Consider the following 26612-nt stretch of genomic DNA (forward strand, 5'->3'; position numbering starts at 1 on the left):
CGTGTATTTACATGTTCATGGTTTAATAGTATTGTTGATCTTCTGTCTATCCTTCCAGTCAGGGTTTTTTTAAAATTTAGTTTCTATCTGCATTTGAGACTGATGCTATCACGTTAGCTCCGTAGCTAAGTTAGCTTCTATTTTTTTTAGCTTCGCCAAGCTGAAAATTATTAATTGTGTATTTACATGTTCATGGTTTAATAGTATTGTTGATCTTCTGTCTATCCTTCCAGTCAGGGTTTTTTTTAAATTTTATTTTTATCTGCATTTGAGCTTGCTATCGCGTTAGCTCTGTAGCTAACTTAGCTTCTATTTTTTTAGCTTCACAAAGCTGAAAATTATTAACCGTGTATTTACATGTTCAGTCACTGTGAATGTCCATTTCGCGTGCTCGACTCTCATTTTCAAGAGGATATAGTATCCGAGGTGGTTTAAAATACAAATCCGTGATCCACAATAGAAAAAGGAGAGAGTGTGGAATCCAATGAGCCAGCTTGTACCTAAGTTACGGTCAGAGCGAAAAAAGATACGTTCATCACTGCCTCTCTAATCCTTCACTGTAACGTTCCTCATCCACGAATCTTTCATCCTCGCTCAAATTAATGGGGTAATCGTCGCTTTCTCGGTCCGAATCTCTCTCGCTCCATTGTAAACAAAGCGGAATTGTGAGGAATACTAGCTCCTGTGACGTCACGCTACTTCCGGTAGGGGCAAGGTTTTTTTTTATCAGATACCAAAAGTTGCGATCTTTATCGTCGTTGTTCTATACTAAATCCTTTCAACAAAAATATGTCAATATCGCAAAATGATCAAGTATGACACATAGAATGGATCTGCTATTCCCGTTTAAATAAAAAAAAATAATCTCAGTAGGCCTTTAAACCACCACTATTTTGCGCGCTCTGAGGTCCGAGAGCCACCTCCAGCTCGTGGTGCCCAAGACCAGACTTAAAACCAGGGGAGACAGGGGCCTTCTCTGTGGTCGAACCCAAGCTCTGGAACACTCTGCCCCTCCATGTTCCAACTGCTCCCACAGTGGACTGTTTTAAGTCTCGTCTTGAAGGCCTACTGAAATGTATTTTTTTTATTTAAACGGGGATAGCAGATCCATTCTATGTGTCATACTTGATCATTTCGCGATATTGCCATATTTTTGCTGAAAGGATTTAGTAGAGAACATCGACGATAAAGTTTGCAACTTTTGGTCGCTGATAAAAAAAAGCCTTGCCTGTACCGGAAGTAGCGTGACGTCACAGGTTGAAAGGCTCCTCACATTTCCCCATTGTTTACACCAGCAGCGAGAGCGATTTGGACCGAGAAAGCGACGATTACCCCATTAATTTGAGTGAGGATGAAAGATTCGTGGATGAGGAACGTGAGAGTGAAGGACTAGGGTGCAGTGCAGGACGTATCTTTTTTCGCTCTGACCGTAACTTAGGTACAAGCTGGCTCATTGGATTCCACACTCTCTCCTTTTTCTATTTAAATCACAGATTTGTATATCATAAACTATGGCATGGAACAAACAAGACTTAGTAGTAGGTTGCGTGAAGCAAACAATGACGCCAGGCCGACTGACTGGCAAAGGCAGGCTTAAATAATGACTCTGATTAGAGACAGGTGAGCGTCCCGAACACCAGAGGCAGGTGAAAACTATAAGTAACCATGGTAACAAACACAGGAGGTGCACAAACAGGAACTCAAAATTAACAGAACATAACAAAAACATGATCCGGACCACGGATCATGACAGAAGAAGAAGCTTATCGACTACAAAGGCGGACTCGTGCAATTTTTCAGGATCTATGCAGATCCCAAATACAGATCAGCAGGTACCAGAAGGTAAGAAAAGTTGCTTTTGCGTAATATTGCGAAACAAAACGCCAGATAATATGCCTTACCTTATACACACACCATAATAATACTCCTATGTTTAATGCGCCGACAATCCATCAAGCGGTGTGGCTTCATAGCTTACCAAAGTCGTACTAAAACATTTTGATAGATTTCCCCGTTGTTTACACCAGCAGCGAGAGCGATTCGGACCGAGAAAGCGACGATTACCCCATTAATTTGAGTGAGGATGAAAGATTCGTGGATGAGGAACGTGAGAGTGAAGGACTAGGGTGCAGTGCAGGACGTATCTTTTTTCGCTCTGACCGTAACTTAGGTACAAGCTGGCTCATTGGATTCCACACTCTCTCCTTTTTTTATTTAAATCACGGATTTGTATTTTAAACCACCTGGGATACTATATCCTCTTGAAAATGAGTGTCGAGAACGCGAAATGGACATTCACAGTGACTTTTATCTCCACGACAATACATCGGCGAAGAACTTTAGCTACGGAGCTAACGTGGTAGCGTCGGGCTTATAGAAACAAAATAAATAAGCCCCTGACTGGAAGGATAGACAGAAGATCAACAATACTATTATCAGGAGACACCGAACCAAACACTGGACCTGTAACCACACGGTTAATGCTGTCCAGCCTGGCGAAGCCTAGCAATGCTGTTGCTAACGACGCCATTGAAGCTAACTTAGCTACGGGACCTCGTCAGAGCTATGATAAAAACATTAGCGCTCCACCTACGCTAGCCCTCATCTGCTCATCAACACCCGTGCTCACCTGCGTTCTAGCGATCGACGGCGCGACGAGCGACTTCACCCGATCATCGATGCGGTCGGCGGCTAGCGTCGGATAGCGCGTCTGCTATCCGACTCCAAGTCCTCCTGGTTGTGTTGCTGCAGCCAGCCGCTAATACACCGATCCCACCTACAGCTTTCTTCTTTGCAGTCTCCATTGTTCATTAAACAAATTGCAAAAGATTCACCAACACAGATGTCCAGAATACTGTGGAATTTTGCGATGAAAACAGAGCTTTTTTGTATTGGATACAAAGGTGTACCAATACTTACGGTTCAACCATTGACGTCACCGCAAATGTCATCGCATCGAAACGTTTTCAGCCGGAAGTTTGCCGGGAAATTTAAAATTGCACTTTATAAGAGTTCTATTTACTGTTTTAATTGGTTTTACCCTTTAAAATCGTATTTAATCATATTTATTTTATATTGTTTTTATATTGGTTTAATATGTATTTATTTTTTGATTTTATTCAGTCATCGGTGGAGCTAAGGATAATATTTCAATATTGTTTTTAATATATTGTTGTGCAGCACTTTGGAAACATTCAGTTGTTTAAATGTGCTATGTAAATAAAGTGGATTGATCGATCAATAACAGAATAAACAAACACCTCAATGTCTTGTTTTATCACGACGTATCAATAAAAGGTCTGCATCACTGCAGACGCCGCACCAATACGCCTGTCAATTTTACGATGCACTCTTCCCTCACTCGTGAACAAAGACTCTGAGGTTCTTTAATCCTCATCCTAGTCGCTTCACACTCGACTGCGAACCGTTCCAGTGAGAGCTGAAGATCCTGGCCGGATGAAGCCATCAAGACCACATCAGACACCTAATCCTACAGCCACCAAAGCAGATCCCTTCAACGACCTGACTGCGCCTTGAAATTAAGTCCATAAAAGTTTTGAACAGAATTGGGGGAGTCCAACCCTCCCTGGGAACCGGTCCGGCTTACTGCCGGCAACGCATACCAAGCTATGACACAGAAAAGTCCGATACCCCGTACTCTCTGAGGACTCCCCACAGGACTTCCCGAGGGACACGCTCGAATACCTTCTCCATCCAAGTCCAAACAGCACATGTACCGTATTTTCCGGACCATAGGGCGCACCGGATTATAAGGCGTACTACCAATGAATGGCCTATTTTTGATCTTTTTTCATATATAAGGCGCTCCGGATTATAGGGCGCATTAAAGGAGTCATATTATTATTATTTGTTTCTAAATGTAAAAGACTTCCTTGGGGTCTACATAACATGTAATGGTAGTTCTTTGGTCAAAATGTTGCATAGATGATGTTTTACAGATCATCTTCAAACCGCTTTCTGATAGTCGCTTCAGGATACGCCGTACTTGCCAACCCTCCCGTTTTTAGCGGGAGACTCCCGGTATTCAGCGCCTCTCCCGATAAACCTCCCGGCAGAAATGTTCTCCCGACAAACTCCCGGTATTCAGCCGGAGCTGGAGGCCACGCCCCCTCCAGCTCAATGCGGACCTGAGTGGAGACCGCCTGTTCTCACGTTCGCTTTCCCACAATATAAACAGCGTGCCTGCCCAATGACGTCATAACCGTAGAATGATCGAGGGCGAGTTCTTGGTTTCTTATGTGGGTTTATTGTTAGGCAGTCTCATTAACGTCCTCCCAGCGCGGTAACAACACACAACAACAGCAGTCACGTTTAGTCTACCGTAAAGCAGTTCGCCTGCCGTAAACAGCAATGTTGTGACACTCTTAAACAGGACAATACTGCCATCTACTGGATAGCCTCCAGAACACTGAAATTAAAGTATTTATTTTATTTATATGTATAATAAAATAAATATATATATATATATATAGCTAGAATTCACTGAAAGTCAAGTATTTCATACATATGTGTATATATATATATATATATGGAATACTTGAGTTAGTGAATTCTAGCTTAAATATATTCCCCTCTTAACCACGCCCCCCACCCCACCCCCGTCCCCCCACCTTCCCGGTATCGGAGGTCTCAAGGTTGGCAAGTATGGGATACGCCGTTTTGTGGGCGGGTCTTATTTACGTGGCTCACCTTCGGCAGCGTCTTCTCCCCCCGTCATCTTTGTTGTAGCGGTGTAGCATGCAAGGACGGGAGTGGAAGAAGTGTCAAAAGATGGAGCTAACTGTTTTAATGACATTGAGACTTTACTTCAATCAATAACGGAGCAGCATCTCCTCATCCCCCGGAAACAACAACAACACCGGAAATGTGTCCCGTGAAAAACCGTCCGACCGGAACTGTCTAATAACTAAAGTTCCTTGGGTGAATAATGTAAACTCACTACACCGGTATGTTTTAGAGCTTTAATGGCGAGTTTACTGACAGATATAAGTAAGAACTTTACACTACTTTATATTAGAAATGGCAACAGTGGAGGATGGATTTCCCATAACAAGAAGATAAGAGAAAATGTCACGGCGGGGTTGCAGATTACTGCGGGGTCGTTCTCCCAGGAAGGCAGACGGACTATTCCGGACAAGGCGTGCAGGTAAAAACATGATTTATTCCTCAAAATCAAAGTACTACAAAAAACAGAACACAAGGCGAAGGCACAACGCGCTGATCGCACTAGGAGCTAAACTAACACTTAGCATAAACTATGAACAAGGAAAACTTACGTTGACTGTGGCATGAAATAAACAAGACTTACTTAGACAACTTAGCATAAACTATGGCATGGAACAAACAAGACTTAGTAGTAGGTTGCGTGAAGCAAACAATGACGCCAGGCCGACTGACTGGCAAAGGCAGGCTTAAATAATGACTCTGATTAGAGACAGGTGAGCGTCCCGAACACCAGAGGCAGGTGAAAACTATAAGTAACCACGGTAACAAACACAGGAGGTGCACAAACAGGAACTCAAAATTAACAGAACATAACAAAAACATGATCCGGACCACGGATCATGACAGAAAAAGAAGAAGCTTATCGACTACAAAGGCGGACTCGTGCAATTTTTCAGGATCTATGCAGATCCCAAATACAGATCAGCAGGTACCAGAAGGTAAGAAAAGTTGCTTTTGCGTAATATTGAGAAACAAAACGCCAGATAATATGTCTTACCTTATACACACACCATAATAATACTCCTATGTTGAAGCACATCAAGCGGTGTGGCTTCATAGCTTACCAAAGTCGTACTAAAACATTTTGATAGATTTTTTGAGCGCCGTGTGTAATGTTCTATATTTTCAATGGAACATATACAATATTGGTGTTGTTTACTTGAGTCATATTGCCATCATAGTGCAGCCTACACGTATCTCTTATGTTTGACTGCCATCTACTGGTCACACTCATCACTACAACACATACCAAATAAAATTGCTTCGAGGTCGGTATGCACAACCAGAATTATTGGAAGTTATAGAGTTTGAATGATGTGTTTAGTTGTGTTTTTGTATGTTTCTAGCTGTGTGTGTGTGTATGTGTGTGTGTGTGTGTGTGTGTGTGTGTGTGTGTGTGTGTGCGTGTGTGTTTGGTCCAAATATATGTGCCACTATCAATTCCACATGCACACACACACTCAAGCTCCACTTTTTTTCCGAAACAAAAAGGCTTTCAGATCTGCCATCCAGTCTCTTCCCTCAACCCCCTTTTATCTTTCTGTCTCTCTCCTTGTCTTTTTGTTTGCATCTGTCTTTATCTGCCACCTCATGCACCGCACTTCACAATCGTTTCTTTTCGGGGGTACCTGAAATTGCCTGTAATTTCCCCGTCCTGTTTTGACAAGTGCCACCCTCCTCCCCCCTTGCAGTATGGATTTCCTTTTCCATCTGCATATTTACTTTCTCATTTCTCTTCATTCTTGGCTCATTTTACACACACGTACATGAACATGCACACACACACACACACACACACATTATTGTATTTGTTACCATCTTGAGACCTCCGAAAAATGCCTCCCTCTTTAGGACCACCCTTTCTAGATATCTAAAGATGTGTATTTACAACTTTAATAATATATACATACTATGCAAATATAAAAAAGCTGGTTGTGAAAAATGAGTTGGAATTTGACAAGAAAAACTTAGAATTTTGCCAGTATTATAATAAAAGTCGTAATTTTACTCAACGCAAGTCAACATCTTAGAAGAAAAACTGAACATTTGTGCAATATTATGATAAAAGTCGTAATTTTACTCAACGCAAGTCAACATCTTAGAAGAAAAACTGAACATTTGTGCAATATTATGATAAAAGTTGGAATTTTACTCAATAAAAGTCGCAACTTTACAAGAAAAGCTTAACATTTTGACAATTTTATGAAAAGGGTCGTAATTTTACTCGACAAAAGTCACAATTTTATAACAAAACTTTAAAATGTTGCCAATATTATAATAATAATTGGAATTTTACTTGGCAAAATTATGACATAAGTCATAATTTTACTTAAAAAATGGCACTATTTCACAAGAACAACAAAAAATTGGCAATATTGTGATACAAGTCAGAATTTTACGTGACAAATGTCACCATTTTGCATTAAAAGGTAATAATTTCACATTAAAAAAGTAATAATTTTATGAGAAAATATTGCAACATTACAGGAAGTGAAATAATATGAGAAATTGTTCCCAATTTTATAAGAAAAACTTAGAATTTTGGCAGTGTTATAATAGAAGTCGTGATTTTACTCAACGCAAGTCAAATTTTTACAAGAAAAACTGAACATTTGTTTAATATTATGATAAAAGTTGGAATTTTACTCAATAACAGTCGCAATTTTACAAGAAAAGCTTAAAACTTTGGCAATTTTATGAAAAGAGTCGTAATTTTACTCAACAAAAGTCACCATTTTATAACAAAACTTTAAAATGTTGCCAATATTATAATAATAATTGGAATTTTACCTGGCAAAATGATGACAAAAGTCATCATTTTACTCCAAAAAATGTCACTATTTTACAAGAACAACAAAAAAATTGGCAACATTCTGATAAAAGTCAGAATTTTATATGACAAATGTCACCATTTTGCATTAAAAGGTAATAATTGTACATAAAAAAAGTAATAATTTTATGAGAAAATTTTGCAACATCACAGAAAGTGAAAGAATATGAGAAATTGTTCCCAATTTGACAAGAAAAAAGTCGACACATTGTGAGAAAAAGACTGCTTTTAGTTATTTAAAAAAATATATATTTATTTTTGGTTTGAAATCTTCATTCTTTACTTCAAGTTATTACAGTATGTCTCGATATACATATTTATTTTTAATTAATTTTGGCCATTTTGCATTAAAAAGAAATAATTTTACATAAAAAAAGTAATAATTTTACGAGGAAATATTGCAATATTACAGAAACAAAAAGAATATGTGACTGTGTAAACAGAGCCATGTCCCCATTAAGTAAGCATTGCCAGAACACACACACACACACACACACACACACACACACACACACACACACACACACACACACACACACACACACACACACACACACACACACACACACACACACACACACACACACACACACACACACACACACACACACACACACACATTCTTGTATTTTTTGCCTTTTTTAGACCTCCAAAAAATGCCTCCCTCTTTAGGACCACCATTTCTAGATATCTAAAGATGTGTATTTACAACATTAATAATATATACATACTATGCAAATATAAAAAAGCTTGTTGTGGAAAAATGAGTAGGAATTTCACAAGAAAAAGGTCAGTTTCACAAGAACAACTTGGAATTTATGTATTATGATAAAAGTCGTCATTTTACTCAACACAAGTCAAAATTTTACAAGAAAAACTGAACATTTGTGCAATATTATGATAACAGTTGGAATTTTACTCAATAACAGTCGCAATTTTACAAGAAAAACTTAACATTTTGGCAATTTTATGAAAAGAGTCATACTTTTACTCGACAAAAGTCACAATTTCGGAAGAAAACTTTTACATTTTGGCAATATTATAATAATAATATGAATTTTATTTGGCAAAATTATGACAAAAGTCATAATTTTACTCAAAAACAACCAAAACATTTGCAATATTGTGAAAAGGCAGAATTTTGTATGACAAATGTCACCATTTTGCATTACAAAAGTAATCAATTTTTCATAAAAAAGTAATAATTTTATGAGAAAATATTGCAGTATTACAGAAACAGAAATAACATGAGAAATTGTTCCCAATTTTATAACACAAAAGTCGACACATTGTGAGAAAAAGACTGCTTTTGGTTTATTTGTATTTTTTTTATAATTGGTTTTTAATCTTTATTAATTACTTCAAGTTATTACAGTATGTCTGTATATGCATATGTATTTATTAATTTTGACCAGGGGGGGTGCATTTAACTTTCTTACACACACACATGTTATTACATATGTTGGCCAGAGGGGGGGCACTTAAAATGTTTACATACACTTGTTATTTCATATGTTGACCAATTTTACTCAATAACAGCTGCAATTTTACAAGAAAAACGTAACATTTTGGCAATTTTACGAAAAGAGTCGTAATTTTACTCGACAAAAGTCACAATTTCGGAAGAAAACTTCAACATTTTGGCAATATTATAATAATAATATGAATTTTATTTGGCAAAATTATGACAAAAGTCATAATTTTACTCAAAAACAACCAAAACATTTGCAATATTGTGAAAAGTCAGAATTTTGTATGACAAATGTCACCATTTTGCATTACAAAAGTAATCATTTTTTCATAAAAAAGTAATCATTTTATGAGAAAATATTGCAGTATTACAGAAACAGAAAGAATATGAGAAATTGTTCCCAATTTTATAAGACAAAAGTTGACACATTGTGAGAAAAAGACTGCTTTTAGTTTTTTGTTTTTTTTATATAATTGGTTTTTAATCTTTATTAATTACTTCAAGTTATTACAGTATGTCTGTATATGCATATGTATTTATTAATTTTGACCAGAGGGGGTGCATTTAACTTTCTTACACACACACATGTTATTACATATGTTGGCCAGAGGCACTTAAAATGTTTACATACACTTGTTATTTCATATGTTGACCAGAGGGGGGGGAGCACTTTTAAAACATACACAGTCAATTTGAAAAATCCCTCCTTTTTGGGACCACCCTCATTTTGATAGATTTCACCACCAGGGGTGCAAATGAGACATTCTCTATGAGATGCGATGATTTTCCGTATTGGGACCATGATTTCGGTCCTAACTTAATCACACCTCCTCATATGGAAGCTACTTTTCCTGGTTGATGTCTCAAGAAAGGTAGACATACAAGAACAGACACACCCACCCACACACACACACACACACACACACACACACACACACACACACACACACACACACACACACACACACACACACACACACACACACACACACACACACACACACACACACACACACACATACATGTCTTGCCTACTTTGTGTGGACCCACGTTTTGGTCAGTAGGTTGTGAGGGCCCCCCTTTCCACTATAGCTAGAATGATGAAAAAACATATATCTAGCACTAGATGGGAGTAGAGAGTTGCAAACTCACTTTAAAATGCAAAACACACAAAGTAAAAAAAAAGATTTCACTTTTGTAGTTGTGAGGACCGACCGCTGTTGCTAGGTAGATTTGACCATACACACGCATAGTAGTAAGTTATGCGAGTTGGCCATTTTTAAGGACAGCAAAGTGGTTATCATTTGGAATGGGGACCAAGATTTTGATCATCACTTTTGGGGACCACCCTTTCTACAGGTTGTGGAGGCATAAAAAAATGAGGTAAAATTACTTACTGAAAAAATGACATTACTGAAAACTGTTATTTAACAGTAATGAAGTCGTCCGCAACTCCAACTACCATATATAGGAGGATGGAACATTCTGAATGTGAATCATACCTTAATGTAATAATGTTTTATAATCATGCTGTATGAAAATGTCATCCTAAGGAACACTAAACCAGATTTTGTTTTTGGAAAAATGTATTAGTTTTAACTCAGGATGGATACCATACACAATCACAGTACTATTAATGCCAGGATAGGAAAATGTTGCACTTTTCAAGAAAATTAATTTTCCCTTTTACCAATATTTGAAACACGTAAACAAAGTAACCCAAATTTCCCTGTAGTGGGATCAATAAAGGATTATCTTATCTTAGCTTAAACATCATTTAGGCACCTTCAGAATGGATCTGACTATCATTTAAAAAGGTTTCCCTTTAGGGCAGTGGTCCCCAACCTTTTTGTAGCTGCGGACCGGTCAACGCTTGAAAATTTGTCCCACGGACCGGTGTGGGGAGGGGTTTGGTATATTTAAAAAAAAAAAAAAAAAAAAAGTTTTTTTTTTTTTTTTTTTTTACATAAAGAATGTGTGCTTACGGACTGTATCCCTGCAGACTGTATTGATCTATATTGATATATAATGTATATATTGTGTTTTTTATGTTGATTTCATAAAAAAAAAAAAATAAATAAATAAATTAAAAAAAATTTTTTATTTTTTTTATTTCTTGTGCGGCCCGGTACCAATCGGTCCGCGGACCGGTACCGGACCGCGGCCCGGTGGTTTGGAACCACTGCTTTAGGGGACCTGTTTTTTTTGGTCCCCATACCGTCAGAGGTCCCCTAAAGGTGACTGTGTAAACAGAGCGATGTCCCCATTAAGTAAGCATTGCCAGAACACACGTACACACACACACACACACACACACACACACACACACACACACACACACACGCACACACACACACACACACACACACACACACACACACACACATGCACAAACCACTTCATTTTTCTTCCTTTTATCCATCCATTCTTTCCTTGGATTCTTTTCAAACAAGCAGCAAAGATGCCGATATGTTTTTCTTCTCCACCCTTTTGTTCTGTTTGCACTCCCTTACTTGTTTTTCTTCTCCTCCCGAGTGCGTCTGTTAGCTTTCTTTGTTCACGTCGAACAGGGAGACTCAATCCACACCAAGGTCACATTGACCTGAAAGAGAAGGAAGAAAAAAAAAACCGGGGTAGTGAGTTGAAGTCCCGAAACATGTCCCATTTGATGATGACATATCTGATATATTCCTTTAATGTCACATGCATGTGTACATTGCACTGTTGTATGTGCTGTAATATACTTCTGAAGTTATTTAAGTTGTGTGCCTTGAGCTCTACTCAGTCCTGTTACCGTAACACAGGGGTGTCAAAAGTGTAGCCCGGGGGGGGGGGCATTTGTACAGGGGTCACCAACGTGGTGCCCGCGGGCACCAGGTAGCCCGTAAGGACCAGATGAGTAGCCCGCTGGCCTGTTCTAAAAATAGCTCAAATAGCAGCACTTACCAGTGAGCTGCCTCTATTTTTTAAATTGTATTTATTCACTAGCAAGCTGGTCTCGCTTTGCCCGACATTTTTAATTCTAAGAGAGACAAAACTCAAATACAATTTGAAAATCCAAGAAAATATTTTAAAGACTTGGTCTTCACTTGTTTAAATAATTTCATTCATTTTTTTACTTTGCTTCTTATAACTGTCAGAAAGACAATTTTAGAGAAAAAAATACAACTTTAAAAATGATTTTAGGATTTTTAAACACATATAACTTTTTACCTTTTAAATTCCTTCCTCTTCTTTCCTGACAATTTAAATCAATGTTCAAGTACATTTATTTTTTTTATTGTAAAGAATAATACATAAATTTTAATTTAATTCTTCATTTTAGCTTCTGTTTTTTCGACGAAGAATATTTGTGAAATATCTCTTCAAATTTATTATGATTAACATTCAAAAAAATTATTCTGGCAAATCTAGAAAATCTGTAGAATCAAATTTAAATCTTATTTCAAAGTCTTTTGAATTTCTTTTAAAATTTTTGTTCTGGAAAATCTAGAAGAAATAATGATTTGTCTATGTTAGAAATATAGCTTGGTCCAATTTGTTATATATTCTTACAAAGTGCAGATTGGATTTTAACCTATTTAAAACATGTCATCAAAATTCTAAAATTAATCTTAATCAGGAAAAATTACTAATGATGTTCCATAAATTATTTTTTAAATTTTTTCAAAAACATTCGAATTAGCTAGTTTTTCTCTTCTTTTTTTCGGTTGAATTTTGAATTTTAAAGAGTCGAAATTGAAGATAAACTATGGTTCAAAATGTAATTGTCATTTGTTTCGTGTTTTCTCCTCTTTTAAACCGTTCAATTAAGTGTAAATATCATTAATTATTAATAATAACATAGAGTTAAAGGTGAATTGAGCAAATTGGCTATTTCTGGCAATTTATTTAAGTGTGTATCAAACTGGTAGCCCTTCGCATTAATCAGTACCCAAGAAGTAGCTCTTGGTTTCAAAAAGGTTGGTGACCCCTGCATTTGTAGCTCGAAGCAATTTTTTTTTTACGTGGCACATGCTAAACATATCACGACTAAATAAAAAGGAACAAATATACATAAAAAGTTACATGACACAAAGAGAAAACAGGTGTAAATGAGCAAAAACAAGTTGAAATGTTGACAGTAGTTACACAAAGCTGACACAGTTGGTTGTTGTTTTTTGTTCAAAAATAGAGAAAACACATTCTGAAAATGTACAAATCATAATGTTGTTAATAATAATAATAATAAGAGATTTTATTTGTAAAAAGCACTTTACATTGAGTAAACAACCTCAAAGTGCTACAGTGTATTAAAAAAATAAAAATAAAAACATAATAAAAAATTAAAATAAAATAAAAACTAGAACAGCTAAATAGCCAGAACTAGTATGCATATATCTAAAAAAAAAAAAGAAAGGCTTTTTTAAAAATAAGGGTTTTTAAGCCTTTTTTTTAAAGGCATCCACAGTCTGTGGTGCCCTCAGGTGGTCAGGGAGAGCGTTCCACAGACTGGGAGTGTTTTTTGTTTTTTTTTACACTTTCATGTTGCGGTTAATAGTATTCTATCTTTATTTGTCGTTATTTATACTTTCTATGCTCATCAGTCAACTCTCATTAGTGTTAATTTAAATATATCAAGATACAAAAATTATATCAAAATCAAATTACAGTATGTTATTGATGTAGTTTGTTCATTTTCCTCAACTGGTGCACTAACATCATGTGTTTTTTGTTTTTTTTTACAAATAAAATCTATTATTATTATTATTATTATTACAAACAAAGGAATTTATCAACTACAACTTGGGCTACAATAGCAGATTTGGACAAAGCTCTTCGGGTAAATCTTTGCGATATATGGAGATATCTGCCGGGAAAAATGTCACAAGTGTGGCAAATTCCAAACGACTTGTTTGGAAAAGTATGCCTCCATGGTTTGGTTTAACATTTTCTGGACTTCTGCAAATCCCAAATAGACAAAATCAGGTACCAAAAGTTGGTTTTGCATAATAAGTCCCCTTTATTGTTTGTATTTATTGTTAACATGCTATTAGTATATATGTATAAATTTAACACACAGTAGTTTGACATGTTCATCATCAGATTTAGAGTTTAAAATATAGACATTTAAATACTGATGAGTTTGCTAAGTATACAAATGAGCCGGAATTTTTGAGTGGAAGTAACTGCTGTTCTAAATGTGTCCCCTAGATGTCGCAATAGCAATTCATTGTATCTCTGTAGATGATAATACATATGTACAACAAATAAACCACATGATGTTAGTGCACCAGTTGAGGAAATTGAACAAACTACATCAATAACATCCTGTAATTTGATTTTGATATTATTGTTTTTATCTTGATAGATTGAAAATGAACACCAATGAGTTGACTGATGAACATACAAAGTATAAATAACCACAAATAAAGATAGAATACTATTAACCGCAACATGTAAGTGTAAAAATAACAACACTCCCAGTTTGTGGCACGCTCTCCCTGACCACCTGAGGGCACCACAGACTGTGGATGCTTTTAAAAAAGGCTTAAAAACCCTTCTTTTTAAAAAAGCCTTTTTTTTAGATGTATGCATACTAGTTCTAGCTATTAGGCTGTTCTAGTTTTTATTTTTATTTATTTTTATTATCTTTTTATTTTTTTTAATACACTGTAGCACTTAGAGGTTGTTTACTCAATGTAAAGTGCTTTTTTTTTACAAGTAAAATCTATTATTATTATTATTATAAACAAAGGAATTTATCAACTACAACGTTGGGCTACAATAGCAGATTTGGGCAAAGCTCTTCGGGTAAATCTTTGCGATATATGGAGATATCCGCCGGGGAAAATGTCACAAGTTTGGCAAATTCCAAACGACTTGTTTGGAAAAGTATTCCTCCATGGTTTGATTTGACATTTTCTGGACTTCTGCAAATCCCAAATAGACAAAACCAGGTACCAAAAGTTGGTTTTGCATAATAAGTCCACTTTGGTGTTGAATTTATTGTTAACGTGCTATTAGTATATATGTATAAATGTAATACACAGTAGTTTGACATGTTTATCATCAGATTTAGAGTCTAAAATATAGACATTTAAATACTGATGAGTTTGCTAAGTATACAAATGAGCCGGAATTTTTGAGTGAAAGTAACTAACGTTCTAAATGTGTCCACTAGATGTCACAATAGCAATTCATTGTATCTCTGTAGATGATAATACATATGTACAACAAATAAACCACATGATGTTAGTGCACCAGTTGAGGAAATTGAACAAACTACATCAATAACATCCTGTAATTTGAATTTGATATTATTGTTTTTATCTTGATGGATTGAAAATGAACACCAGTGAGTTGACTGATGAACATAGAAAGTATAAATAACCACAAATAAAGATAGAATACTATTAACCGCAACATGTAAGTGTAAAAAAAACAACAACACGCCCAGTTTGTGGCACGCTCTCCCTGACCACCTGAGGGCACCACAGACTGTGGATGCTTTTAAAAAAGGCTTAAAAACCCTTATATTTAAAAAACAACAACATTTTTTTAGATATATGCATACTAGTTCTAGCTATTAGGCTGTTCTAGTTTTTATTTTTATTTATTTTTATTATCTTTTAATTTTTTTTAATACACTGTAGCACTTAGAGGTTGTTTACTCAATGTAAAGTGCTTTTTTTTTACAAGTAAAATCTATTATTATTATTATTATAAACAAAGGAATTTATCAACTACAACGTCGGGCTACAATAGCAGATTTGGACAAAGCTCTTCGGGTAAATCTTTGCGATATATGGAGATATCTGCTAGGAAAATGTCACAAGTTTGGCAAATTCCAAACGAGTTGTTTGGAAAAGTATGCCTCCATGGTTTGGTTTGACATTTTCTGGACTTCTGCAAATCCCAAATAGACAAAATCAGGTACCAAAAGTTGGTTTTGCATAATAAGTCCCCTTTGGTGTTGAATTTATTGTTAACATGCTATTAGTATATATGTATAAATGTAATACACAGTAGTTTGACATGTTTATCATCATATTTAGAGTTTAAAATATAGACATTTAAATACTGATGAGTTTGCTAAGTATACAAATGAGCCGGAATTTTTGAGTGGAAGTAACTGCTGTTCTAAATGTGTCCACTAGATGTCGCAATAGCAATTCATTGTATCTCTGTAGATGATAATACATATGTACAACAAATAAACCACATGATGTTAGTGCACCAGTTGAGGAAATTGAACAAACTACATCAATAACATCCTGTAATTTGATTTTGATATCATTGTTTTTATCTTGATAGATTGAAAATGAACACCAATGAGTTGACTGATGAACATAGAAAGTATAAATAACGACAAATAAAGATAGAATACTATTAACCGCAACATGTAAGTGTAAAAAAAACAACAACACTCCCAGTCTGTGGAACGCTCTCCCTGACCACCTGAGGGCACCACAGACTGTGGATGCTTTTAAAAAAGGCTTAAAAACCCTTCTTTTTAAAAAAGCCTTTTTTTTAAGATATATGCATACTAGTTCTAGCTATTAGGCTGTTCTAGTTTTTATTTTTATTTATTTTTATTATCTTTTTTATCTTTTTTTAATACACTGTAGCACTTTGAGGTTGTTTACTCAATGTAAAGTGCTTTTTTTTTTTTACAAGTAAAATCTATTATTATTATTATTATAAACAAAGGAATTTATCAACTACAACGTTGGGCTACAATAGCAGATTTGGGCAACGCTCTTCGGGTAAATCTTTGCGATATATGGAGATACCCGCCGGGAAAATGTCACAAGTTTGGCAAATTCTAAACGACTTGTTTGGAAAAGTATGCCTCCATGGTTTGATTTGACATTTTCTGGACTTCTGCAAATCCCAAATAGACAAAATCAGGTACCAAGAGTTGGTTTTGCATAATAAGTCCCCTTTGGTGTTGAATTTATTGTTAACATGCTATTAGTATATATGTATAAATGTAATACACAGTAGTTTGACATGTTTATCATCAGATTTAGAGTTTAAAATATAGACATTTAAATACTGATGAGTTTGCTAAGTATACAAATGAGCCGGAATTTTTGAGTGGAAGTAACTGCTGTTCTAAATGTGTCCACTAGATGTCGCAATAGCAATTCATTGTATCTCTGTAGATGATAATACATATGTACAACAAATAAACCACATGATGTTAGTGCACCAGTTGAGGAAAATTAACAAACTACATCAATAACATCCTGTAATTTGATTTTGATATTACTGTTTTTATCTTGATAGATTGAAAATACACACCAGTGAGTTGACTGATGAACATAGAAAGTATAAATAACCACAAATAAAGATAGAATACTATTAACCGCAACATGTAAGTGTAAAAAAAACAACAACACTCCCAGTTTGTGGAACGCTCTCCCTGACCACCTGAGGGCACCACAGACTATGGATGCTTTTAAAAAAGGCTTAAAAACCCTTTTTTTAAAAAAAAAACATTTTTTTAGATATATGCATACTAGTTCTAGCTATTCAAAGCTGTTCGGGTAAATCTTTGCGATATATGGAGATATCTGCCGGGAAAAATGTCACAAGTTTGGCAAATTCCAAACGACTTGTTTGGAAAAGTATTCCTCCATGGTTTGATTTAACATTTTCTGGACTTCTGCAAATCCCAAATAGACAAAATCAGGTACCAAGAGTCGGTTTTGCATAATAAGTCCACTTTGGTGTTGAATTTATTGTTAACATGCTATTAGTATATATGTATAAATGTAATACACAGTAGTTTGACATGTTTATCATCAGATTTAGAGTTTAAAAAATAGACATTTAAATACTTTTTGAGACAGTTACAACAAGCAAATAGCACCGATTCGGATTAAGCAGACACAGAACAAGTCGAGAGCCAATCACACACCTGAGTTGAGCTAGCAAAGATCAATATGGATGGTAAATATTAGCAATAAAGAGAAGCCTCTTGCTCGTTCAAAAGTAGTTACACTTCAAAGTCGACAAAGCTGAATTAGGTCACACAAACCATGACACATATGCTGGAACCCTTAAGGCGGACACACACTGGATCCCAGAGTTCACAGAGCACATCGTATAACCAAGAGATTGTGTAGGTGTGCTCATGAGCAGAGACCAGGATCAGAACCGCGTCAACATCAGTCACAACAGGAGCGCCAAGGGCCTTGCCGATACTGCCAGTAACATATGCGCTGGCTTGGGTTCCACAGAGGCGGCCAACAGAGCTCCGACACCATCACACTTCACTCATTCCAGTCCATAAACAAGCTACAGGAATTCCAGCTTCATGGCATCGACTATAAATATAGATGAGGTTTCAGTGATGAAAATGTCATAAAAAAACAATTGTGCAAAGAATGAGTCATAACAAACCCAATTCTAACTTGTAACACCGCCTTTGAAAAACCCTCAGATACCAAATTCCCTCGCGAAAAGGAAAGAAATCGCAAATAATGGATGTGCCCATAAAAATGCTTATTTTTGACACTTTAAACCAGGGGGGTCAAACTCCTTTTCATTCAGGGCCCTGGGCGACCAGGTCCAGTGGATCTAGCATAGTATTGTGAGAGTCCAGTCCATAGTGGATCAAGCATAATAGTGTGAGAGTCCAGTCCATAGTGGATCTAACATAATAGTGTGAGAGTCCAGTCCATAGTGGATCTAACATAATAGTGTGAGAGTCCAGTCCATAGTGGATCTAACATAATAGTGTGAGAGTCCAGTCCATAGTGGATCTAACATAATAGTGTGAGAGTCCAGTCCATAGTGGATCTAACATAATAGTGTGAGAGTCCAGTCCATAGTGGATCTAACATAATAGTGTGAGAGTCCAGTCCATAGTGGATCTAACATAATAGTGAGAGTCCAGTCCATAGTGGATCTAACATAATAGTGAGAGTCCAGTCCATAGTGGATCTAACATAATAGTGTGAGAGTCCAGTCCATAGTGGATCTAACATAATAGTGTGAGAGTCCAGTCCATAGTGGATCTAACATAATAGTGTGAGAGTCCAGTCCATAGTGGATCTAACATAATAGTGTGAGAGTCCAGTCCATAGTGGATCTAACATAATAGTGAGAGTCCAGTCCATAGTGGATCTAACATAATAGTGTGAGAGTCCAGTCCATAGTGGATCTAACATAATAGTGTGAGAGTCCAGTCCATAGTGGATCTAACATAATAGTGTGAGAGTCCAGTCCATAGTGGATCTAACATAATAGTGTGAGAGTCCAGTCCATAGTGGATCTAACATAATAGTGTGAGAGTCCAGTCCATAGTGGATCTAACATAATAGTGTGAGAGTCCAGTCCATAGTGGATCTAACATAATAATGAGAGTCCAGTCCATAGTGGATCTAACATAATAGTGTGAGAGTCCAGTCCATAGTGGATCTAACATAATAGTGTGAGAGTCCAGTCCATAGTGGATCTAACATAATAGTGAGAGTCCAGTCCATAGTGGATCTAACATAATAGTGTGAAAGTCCAGTCCATAGTGGATCTAGCATAATAGTGTGAGAGTCCAGTCCATAGTGGATCTAACATAATATTGTGAGAGTCCAGTCCATAGTGGATCTAGCATAATAGTGTGAGAGTCCAGTCCATAGTGGATCTAACATAATAGTGAGAGTCCAGTCCATAGTGGATCTAACATAATAGTGAGAGTCCAGTCCATAGTGGATATAACATAATAGTGAGAGTCCAGTCCATAGTGGATCTAGCATAATAGTGTGAAAGTCCAGTCCATAGTGGATCTAGCATAATAGTGTGAGAGTCCAGTCCATAGTGGATCTAACATAATATTGTGAGAGTCCAGTCCATAGTGGATCTAGCATAATAGTGTGAGAGTCCAGTCCATAGTGGGCCTAACATAATAGTGAGAGTCCAGTCCATAGTGGATCCAACATAATATTGTGAGAGTCCAGTCCATGGTGGATCTAACATAATAGTGTGAGAGTCCAGTCCATAGTGGATCTAACATAATAGTGAGAGTCCAGTCCATAGTGGATCTAACATAATAGTGAGAGCCAGTCCATAGTGGATTTAACATAATAGTGTGAGAGTCCAGTCCATAGTGGATCTAACATAATAGTGTGAGAGTCCAGTCCATAGTGGATCTAACATAATAGTGAGAGTCCAGTCCATAATGGATCTAACATAATAGTGAGAGTCCAGTCCATAATGGATCTAACATAATAGTGAGAGTCCAGTCCATAGTGGATCTAACATAATAGTGACAGTCCAGTCCATAATGGATCTAACATAATAGTGAGAGTCCAGTCCATAATGGATCTAATATAATATTGAGAGTCCAGTCCATAGTGGATCTAACATAATAGTGAGAGTCCAGTCCATAATGGATCTAATATAATATTGAGAGTCCAGTCCATAGTGGATCTAACATAACCTAAACTGGGGCGAAAACATCACCAAGTAGGTGAAGAAAGTCCAGCAGAGATTTTACTTTTTGAGCATTACTGCGGCGAAATAACATCCCTCAAAAAAACTGCTGGTGGCCTTCTACTGCTGCTCTACCGCTCCAGAGGGTCATTAAAGTTGCCCAGAGGATAACTGCACCCCCCCTCCTCTAGGAGAACTATACAGTTTGCGCTACATTAATATGGCAGTAAAAATAATAAAGGACATGTCACACCCTGGTCACAGACTTGTTGAACTGCTGCCATCAGGCAGACGATATAGAGCAGAAAAAACAAAAACCAGCAGACTGAAAAACAGTTTTTTCCTACCACCGTCAACCGGTTAAATTCTGCTGAATCTGTTTAAAACAATTGTGGAATGGAGACGGCCAAATGTTTCTGTTCTGGAATAACTGAACTCATGTTAATCCATGCAGTATGGTAATGTGCAACATATTGAATGTGAGGAAGTTTCTTTGGGGGGGGGGGGGGGGGGGGGGGCACAGGGCCGGTGGCCATGGATGAAGTGCTGGCTGTCCAGAGTCGGGACCCGGGGTGGACCGCAGTTGGGGACATCTCAGCGCTTGAGATGGTCTCCTGCTGGCCCCACTATGGACTGGACTCTCACTATTATGTTAGATCCACTATGGACTGGACTCTCACTATTATGTTAGATCCACTATGGACTGGACTCTCACTATTATGTTAGATCCACTATGGACTGGACTCTCACTATTATGTTAGATCCACTGTGGACTGGACTCTCACTATTATGTTAGATCCACTATGGACTGGACTCTCACTATTATGTTAGATCCACTATGGACTGGACTCTCACTATTATGTTAGATCCACTATGGACTGGACTCTCATTATTATGTTAGATCCACTGTGGACTGGACTCTCACTATTATGTTAGATCCACTATGGACTGGACTCTCACTATTATGTTAGATCCACTATGGACTGGACTCTCACTATTATGTTAGATCCACTATGGACTGGACTCTCATTATTATGTTAGATCCACTATGGACTGGACTCTCACTATTATGTTAGATCCACTATGGACTGGACTCTCCCTATTATGTTAGATCCACTATGGACTGGACTCTCACTATTATGTTAGATCCACTATGGACTGGACTCTCACACTATTATGTTAGATCCACTATGGACTGGACTCTCACTATTATGTTAGATCCACTATGGACTGGACTCTCACTATTATGTTAGATCCACTATGGACTGGACTCTCCCTATTATGTTAGATCCACTATGGACTGGACTCTCACACTATTATGTTAGATCCACTATGGACTGGACTCTCACTATTATGTTAGATCCACTATGGACTGGACTCTCACACTATTATGTTAGATCCACTATGGACTGGACTATCACTATTATGTTAGATCCACTATGGACTGGGACACTCACACTATTATGTTAGATCGACTATGGACTGGACTCTCACTATTATGTTAGATCCACTATGGACTGGACTCTCACTATTATGTTAGATCCACTATGGACTGGACTCTCACACTATTATGTTAGATCCACTATGGACTGGACTCTCACTATTATGTTAGATCCACTATGGACTAGACTCTCACTATTATGTTAGATCCACTATGGACTGGACTCTCACTATTATGTTAGATCCACTATGGACTGGACTCTCACTATTATGTTAGATCCACTATGGACTGGACTCTCACTATTATGTTAGATCCACTATGGACTGGACTCTCACTATTATGTTAGATCCACTATGGACTGGACTTTCACAATATTATGCTAGACCCACTCTACGTCCATTGCATCCAGTCTCCCCTAGAGGGGGGTGTTACCCACATCTGCGGTCCTCTCCAAGGTTTCTCATAGTCATTCACATTGACATCCCACTGGGTTGTGAGTTTTTCCTTGCCCTTATGTGGGCTCTGAACCGAGGATGTCGTTGTGGCTTGTGCAGCCCTTTGAGACACTTGTGGTTTAGGGCTATATAAATAAACATTGATTGATTGATTGATTGATTGATTGACCAGGCAGAATTCAAACTGCGGCCCTGGGCACCTCGCTGATAGTCCCTCTGAGTCTTCTCCTCTCTGGAAGTGCACTAAATCGCACTTGAGAGCTGTAGGTGCACACGTATTGGTTGTTGACAGTTTGAAGTTGCATCAAAGGATCATTTAGTTTGTATTTTGTTGCAGACAATCGGTAACAGACCTTGCCACGCAAAAGGATACCCACACAATATAGGAGAATGGAACATGTCTGGAAGGAAAAGAGTTAGTCCAAGACTGGCCCTCATCTTGAATACGCCGGTCCAATATTTATTCACGTTTTGGCTCTTCTTCGTTTGTTTTTTTTAGACGTACACCGTCTTTCTTTTCTTCCTCTAAATTCCTATTTTTTGTGTTTTTCAGCAGTTCACTGCAAAAAGTCAGTGTTCAAAAACAAGAAAAGAAAATACAAAAATGAGGGGTATTTTACTAGAACTAAGCAAAATTATCTGCCAATAGAACAAGAAAATTTCGGCTTTTTAAGGCTTTCCAAAACAAGTAAAATTAGCTAACCTCAATGAACCCAAAAATACCTTAAAATAAGAATATTCTCACTAATAACAAGTGCACTTTTCTTGGTAGAAAAAGAATTAGACCTTTGCTCAATATGTTGAAAAATATTCCTAATTAAGTAAATGCTAGTGCCATTATCTTGACATAATGATATGCGCTTGTCATTAAATTTCTTGAAACCAGCAAACTTATACTAAAAACTAAATTATTGTTCAACAAGCGCTTGTTACTCTCCGGGTCTCCTAGCCGCTCAGGCAAATCATATTGTCTAAAAATGCATTTTTCCATGGATAACATGACATCATCGCGCCAAGTGCGTGCTCTTTCAGACAATTAGTGCGCATATATACAGCCCGGCCCCCGGCTAAAACATTTTTTTTATTGTAATTTGAATCTGAATGTGCATGAACTATTTATGTTCAAAATTATTTAAAATGTCAAATGTTTAAATATTAACTGTCAGTTTACTGTACTGTGCCAACTGTACTACTATATGAGTACGTGTTTTCTATTGTTTCATTGGAAATAAAACAGCAAAGTCCATTTGGCTGTCATCTGTTTTAATTATGAGACACAATTGTGTCAAAGTCATGATTTTTTTTATTTCATGCTTGAAAGAAGAATTGATTACTTTAAAAAAAAGTAGTTTTATACTTGTGAGTGTTGATGACACAGCTTTGCAACAGTTGATATTCTAGTTTCAAGCATGTTTTACTCAATATAGGTCATCAAATCTCAGCAACAAGCTGTAATATCTTACTGAGATCATTTAGGACCAGAACACTTAAAACAAGTAAAACACTCTAACATAAAATCTGCTTAGTGAGAAGAATTATCTTATCAGACAGAAAATAAGCAAATATCACCCTTATTTGAGATATTTCATCTTACTTAGATTGCAGTTTTTGCAGTGTGCAGGTATTGCCATCTTTCCAGGTGGGTGTTGGGCAGCCATGCTTTACCCAAAACAAGTTTGCACGGTGCAACGCGCTTCACTATATGTACCCGAGTTACTACTCGAGGGCAGTAGAGCATCCCAAAATGTAGGACAGCCTGCTTTCTTGTCAAAGAAAAAGCTCCCATCTGAGCTACGACCTTGAATTCACTCACTCCCTTTGCAGGGAAAGCAAAAACATGTTTTTTAGACAACCAAAGGCGTACGCACTTGTGATTTAAGTTAATTATTGGGATTTTTGAATGTGATTTACTTGTACTGTATGCACAATGTAAACTGTTAGAAAACGGTTTTATTTTAGATATGTAATCCTCCATGGTAAAACAATGGCTGAGCACTCTTGCTGGTGTTGTCTTCTTCTGCAGCACAGGTATTCTGCAGTACCAGCAGTTGCAAGAAATCCCGGACGAGCCCCCAAATTGTTGCGTTGACCAGCATTCCTCCAATGGGGAATTCAAATTGCTAGTCTCTCCCAGATTCTTTTTATGGCGATATGCTGTTGTTTATTTTCAATCACCAGGCAGAAGTTGGTATTTTGTGGTTTATTCTCCAAGCTTAGAGGACAAACCTGAGCCCAATCCAGCACCCAAGCGTTCCCTAGCCCGGTCCAGATCGGTCTACCAAAACCCCGGAACTCCTGTCTACTTCCTCCTTCTCCTGTCCCCCCCACCTGCTGTTTCCCCAGTCTAGCTGTGCTCCGTATCTCAGGAATGTAATGGCAGTCTCAACAAAGACAGCGCTCTGACTCTAACCAAGGACACTCGAATCCAAGCACTTTGTACCACACAAGACATTAGCTGATGTAAATATGACTATAGGAGTTTTTAGAAAGAAGTAACACTTAAATATGGATATGATTCTGATCTGCTTCCATCAATCACTAGCGCCCTCTACCACCAGGAGGCGGGAGTCATTTAATGACTCATTATTTGACCCGGCGGAAGTGCCAAGCATGCGCAAATTATTTTGCGAAACGAGTTTGACCCGGCTGTAATTCTAGGCATGCCAATACCATATTCCCGGCGCCAATTCAAGGAAATACGGTATCTACGGTCTATCCTGCTTCACGGCTGTGAATACTGGACTTGAAATAGTCAACAACTGGGGAAATTGGAGGCAACTGAAATGTGGTTCTTCAGAAATATACTCGGCATACCGTGGACTGCAAAGAAAAGTAATGAAGAGGTTTTGGAGTGGGCAAAAACAAGAGGATCTCTAATTGCAACGATTCGAAATTCCTCGGACATATTGGAAAAGACACCTTAGAAAAACTGATGTTAACAGGAAAACTAGCAGGAAAGAAAGGTCCAAGTCGATAACGAACAACATATATTGCCTGAATAAGAAATTTTATCGGAAATATCAATGTAGAACTCACACATGGGGCAGACGACAGAGAAGACTGGAAAGCGCTGACCATCCATGCCTGCAAACAGGCCTGATACTCCATGATGACTTAATTATACGGCACAGACAGCACGCGGATGTTTTTAGAAATGATTGCTGTTACGATACACTGCATGATGCCAAAATGATTTTGTTAGTTAACCCTTGTGTAACGTTCATATTCTTGTTACTCAGCCAGCGTTTGTGGGCAGGCCTGGCCCTAACCAATCTGGCGCCCTAGGCAAGATTTTAGGTGGCGCCTCCCCACATCGGTAGTGAAGTGTATATACTCACAAGAAACCGAATAGCTTTGTCTTTGACCTTTTTTTTTTACTTAAAGAAAGCAAATTAACATATTATATGAGAATGTTATGTTATGATTATCTTTAACCGAATCACAGCAGTGCTCAAATTAAAAAACAGCATTCCCTCTCATGTGATATTGCTTAATTAACATTAATGATGTGCACTTTAACAACTAGGCTTACAACTATACCTAATATATAAAGGGGTGGAAAAGTGACTATTACCTGCAGGGCAAACATTAGCTAACCAGAAGGCAATAACAATGTAAACGGAAAACACCTGCTTAAAAGATCTAATACAAATGTCCCTGAGGAATGTAAGGGAGTACTGTAATTACCTAACGTTACATAATTATTTTCCATAACAATTTAGCCCCCTCCACAATACTAACCCGACGTTAAAACAGAACTAGCTATTTATTGATTAGCAATTGCCGAATCATGTAACATTAGCTTAATGCTAAAAAGCCAGGTTACTATCACATTCTGTAACAGACAAATAATTTCATGTAGGCTAATGTTACCTCCCTGCTACCTTTGTCTTTTTCTCGTTTCTCCTCCTCTTCTTTTCTATTTTTTCTTCCCTGGGCACCTGACAGTTTTGGCCGTTTTGACATCTTGTGTTGATTTTTTGATGTGGTGACGTCCATAAACAGTCATGATACGGGAAGGGAGGGGGCGCACCTTGCGGGGGGAGGGGGGGGGGGGGGGGCGTAATGTTGTAACAAATAATATTTCTATTAAATAGGCTTTACTTTGCATTTTAATTAACGTGGGATTATTTTTTTGTATTTAGGAATAATAGTACCAACTTTTTTTCTTTTTTTTTTCTCCAACATTTGTGGCACTGGCGTGGCGCCCCCTGATGGACGGCGCCCTTAGCATTTGCCTATACGGCC

The 26612-nt window shown here is 37.4% G+C and overlaps 1 protein-coding gene across 2 annotated transcripts in view; it reads right to left on the reverse strand.

Moving 5' to 3' along the window:
* LOC133652640 (semaphorin-4C-like) overlaps window positions 1-26612 on the reverse strand; it is a 317761-nt gene that overhangs the window by 171686 nt on the left and 119463 nt on the right. Inside the window, exon 2 of one of the 2 annotated variants that reach the window (XM_062051606.1) lies at window positions 11561-11649. The gene's annotated coding sequence lies outside the window, so the exon portion shown is untranslated. Of the gene's footprint in view, window positions 1-11442; window positions 11457-11560; window positions 11650-26612 lie in introns of those variants that run through there. The other variant, XM_062051607.1, reaches the window with a different exon arrangement.

Source organism: Entelurus aequoreus, linkage group LG06, assembly GCF_033978785.1.
Source record: "Entelurus aequoreus isolate RoL-2023_Sb linkage group LG06, RoL_Eaeq_v1.1, whole genome shotgun sequence".
Classification (NCBI taxonomy): domain Eukaryota; kingdom Metazoa; phylum Chordata; class Actinopteri; order Syngnathiformes; family Syngnathidae; genus Entelurus; species Entelurus aequoreus.